We start from the raw sequence: 4,491 nt of genomic DNA on the forward strand, positions 1-4,491 counted from the left end.
AGTTACCTTGCAATGTACAGACCATAATAATCCACCCCCCCTCACATGCAGTCTCTTCCCCATTCCTCCATTCCCCCCTAGCAACCGACGTTACTATGGAAACACTCACCCCCCCACACCCCTAACCAACATCCCATAATAATAATGAGCACAGTCACTGACATCCCACAATAAGCATAACTCCAAAAAGAGAGAGAGGGATGAAAAAAATACGTCACATGGCAACTGTGCACCACATGGCTGCATTTAACTTCAGTCTCACAATCTACATGTATGTTGAGACACTGTACTGTACAGCCTAAGAGTATATTGCATCATGGACTGACACAAAACATTGCACACGCATATTATATATATAGAAGCCTTATGAACACTTATAAACCATATATTCCTTTTGGAGGTTCACCGCAGGGCACACATTCAGGTAAACACTGTACTGTGAACTTGGGCAGGCCCATTTGAAAACCATTGATTGATTCCAATGATCTGCTCAACCCTCCATGATTTGTCTACACACAACCAAACGACCATGACTCAAATAAAACATGTTGTTTCCAGTCAAAGCAGACACAAAGTCAAAACAGAAGTGCCATTAACTCAGAGAGACCATGGTTATAGGTTCAAAAGTCACCATGCATCATGGACACAAACTAATGAGGCCTTATTCAAAGCCATGTCTCATTTAGGCCTGTGTATTATCCTAGTGACTAGTCAGATTTAGCTTATACAGCGTAACCAACAGCTGAGACCCAAGGTCTGCAAAGGAGACCTTATGATAGGCCAATACTGTATTGCACTCAATGGTGAGAAAATGGTTTGAATCCTAACATGATTCCGATATGCTATATCCTGACTGGATATTAGAGTGCAAAAGTACTGCATATGAAGCTAAGCCAAAGCATTGATAATGTACAATGTGGATATTAAATGTAGGCTTACGCAATTATCTCATGAGTGATGCAATCAGCCTTTTTCAGTACTGGCAAAAAAGGCACAATGTATCTACCAGTTAGGGATCATTTGTGTTGTACTGTGGCAAATGTGGTGGCACACTGTGGTATTTCACCTAATAGACATGGGAGTTTATCAAGATTGGATTTCTTTTCAAATTCTTTGTGGGTCTGTGTAATCTGAGGGAAATGTGTGTCTCTGATATGGTCATACAGTTGGCAGAAGGTTAGGAGGTGCAGCTCGGTTTCCACCTAATTTTGTGGGCAGTTGGCACATAGCCTGTCTTCTCTTGACAGCCAGGTCTGCTGATGGCGGCCTTTCTCAATAGCAAGGCTATGCTCACTGAGTCTGTACATAGTCAAGGATTTTCTTAATTTGGGGTCAGTCACAGTGCTGCTGTGTACTCTCTGATTAGGGCCAAATAGCATTACAGTTTGCTCTGTTTATTTGTTGATGTGTCAAGTAATGATCTTTTTGTTTTGTCATAATTTGGTTGCTGTCCTGCGGCTCTGTGGGGTCTGTTTGTGTTTCTGAGTAGAGTCCCCGTACCAGCTGACAGAGGGGACTCTTCTCCAGGTTAATCTCCCTGTAGGTGAGGGCTTTGTTATGGAAGGTTTGAGAATCACTTCTTTTTAGGTGGTTGTAGAATTTAATTGCTCTGGATTTTGATCTCTCTCTTTCTCTCTCTCTCGTCTCCTCCCTTTGTCCCACTCACACTAGCCTCTTCCTGGTTTCTCTCTCTCTCCTCTCTCTCCCCTCTCTCTCCCCTCTCTCTACCCTCTCTCTACCCTCTCTCTCGTCTCCTCCCTTTGTCCCACTCACACTAGCCTCTTCCTGGTTTCTCTCTCTCTCCTCTCTCTCCCCTCTCTCTACCCTCTCTCTCGTCTCCTCCCTTTGTCCCACTCACACACTAGCCTCTTCCTGGTTTTTCTCTCTCTCTCTCAAGGTGAGGTAGAGTGCCGGCACAAAGAACAGCGGAAATGAAGCACATGCACACTCCTAAATTCTCTCTCTCTTCTCACTCCCTCTATTTCCTCCCCTCCCCCCTACCTCTTCTTCACTGTGGACACAGTGTTCATGTGTGCATTTGGAGGGGAAGGGGGGTTGTGTAACATCCCATAATCACCAATCAGAAGGATATGTGGTGGTTGTCATGGATACCCGCACGCAGCCCGCCCCTCCCCCACACCGGCGGACGCACCACTAAACATCCCATAATGTAATTTCTGAGTAAAAAGAAAGTACAGACCATAATATTCCTTCTTGTCGCTATGGAGATAAACACACGCGAGGGGGAGTGGGGGTTACAGGCGGGGTCAGATTACCATGTAAGCCAAAATGCAGACCATAATACTTTTTCACCCCCCCCACCCACACCAGTCCTCCCTCCCTCCACACCCCCACACCCTCTCAATTCCAGACATCCTTTAATGTTTCACTGTTACTAGGCAAAGGAGTGCATATGGACATGATCATGCACACCCACTGATATAAGCAGAAAGCTCACCGACAGACAGATAAGAAAGCAACTACTTGGCGGACAGTCGGACAGGTAGACACACGTGATGGTGTGTATATAGGAGGTATTGACTTGATAACCAGACAATGCACATACTGCATTGTGAAAAGAGTACAATGTGCCATATTTCTGTCATGGACAAAAATAGGTATAGCCTACCTATTTGCATAGCCATTATGATCATTCATTACCACCATTCTGAGCAGTAGGTGTCTTCAAAAATAGAATGCATGTAATTCATCTGAATTAATCTATGGGAGACTGCAGGAGACAAGACAATAAGCTGAGACAGATAGCCAAGGAATAGAATAGAGTTGATTCTATTTCGCCTGTGGTCCAAGAAAACCAGATGATGTCTCTTTTTTGGTCAATATTACTTCTGGAATTCAGTGTCAAGGTTTCACCATGCTGTTGTACGCAGCATTTCATTGTCTTGTTGAAATGGAGACTTTGTTCTTATCAATGGGGCCAATGTATGAGTATATACATTCTGGTTTCATAGTGCAAAGATCTCCAACCCTTCATCAAGGTCTATTTGAAGAATAGTGATAAGGTATGAACAGAAAACATATTTTGACAGATTTCTTCCCACAAGCCTAGACTGAGTTTCCCAGACAGTCTCTCAGGTCTGTCTCCTTTTTTATTCAATTCACACCTGAGGATAAACATCCCATAATACTCAACATGTCGTAGAGCCTTGATCTCGATCCGTACGCAGGGCTCCCTTGGTAACACAGGCGCATTCTCAGGCAGGGAGGAGGGAGGGAGGCCACGGTACAGCACTCGAAAACAGGCCTAGGCCAGACCATAATATTTCACCAGCCACCCCCTCCCTCCCTAATCCCCCCCTTCCCTCCCTCCTCCCTTTCACCTCACCCCTCCTCCCCTCCCTCTCACCCTCCCTTAATTTCCACCCCACCCCTCCCCCACATAACAACACCCGGCATCCCATAATATGCAGAGCTGCTGCCCACCATCTCTCCCTCCCCCACACCGCTGCCACTCCATAATAATCGGAGTGCTAATTCACCCTCCCCAGCTCTGTCTCACTACTGTCTCATAAGCACTCCTTACAGAGTACAGTGCGTCTTTAAAAAAAAATGAAGCTGGGGGCACACAGGAGCCCCAGAGCTCAAAATACACTTTATGACGTCTGCAACGGACTTCATCATGCACAAGGGTTCTTCTCTCGCTTTTTTTTTCTCTTTCTCTTTCTCTTTCTCAGGCAGCCTTTATAAAACCACAGTATGGTTTAAATGTTTGTGCACACCATTCGCGGATATAGGCTACATTGGGCCCCATTTTCAAGTGTTGGCATGTCACAATCTGTGTGGTTTCCTTAGATTGTTTGTGCTATCTGGGTGCTGTTTAAATAAACCTGACTGTCTTGAGAGTCACCTAAGGGAGATGACCAATGGCAAAACAGTCTGAATGGATAAATGGTGTAATGTACTCTATCATGAGAATGCCATGCAGATCTGTCTAAGTCCTTACATCCAGAGAAAGGTTGCTTTCTCTCTGCTCCCGGGTCCACTCTAGAGGCCTAACACACACGTCAACATGTATTTCTCCCCCCCCTCCCATACCAGGACAAGTCATGACAAACAAAGAACATCCCATAATATCACAGTTGGCTGCCTCACCGTCACAGTATACATGGTAACCGGTTATGTCAGAGATAGAGGGACTGTGACGCTTGACTGTACTTCGACATACAAACCAACGCATGAGCCATGAGCTGTTCACATACAATTATAATTTCCCCATAGATGCAATGTACATGCTATTGTTAACCGTGTATGTCTAAATGTCTCCATGTATGTTTTTATGTACATTGTATATATATATCACCAATGTAAACAGGTACTGTCCTTTGGATGCAGAAGTTAATTCAAGAGCGATATGCCTTATCTATTTTCAAATCTGTTGTTGACGTATCTTTGTTTAGGCAAACCGTAAGTCCTCTGAGAGAAAAAAGAATGAGAATGAGAGGTCAGGTTTCTATCCCATAATTCCTCTCT

Source organism: Salmo salar, chromosome ssa14 (assembly GCF_905237065.1).
Source record: "Salmo salar chromosome ssa14, Ssal_v3.1, whole genome shotgun sequence".
Lineage (NCBI taxonomy): Eukaryota > Metazoa > Chordata > Actinopteri > Salmoniformes > Salmonidae > Salmo > Salmo salar.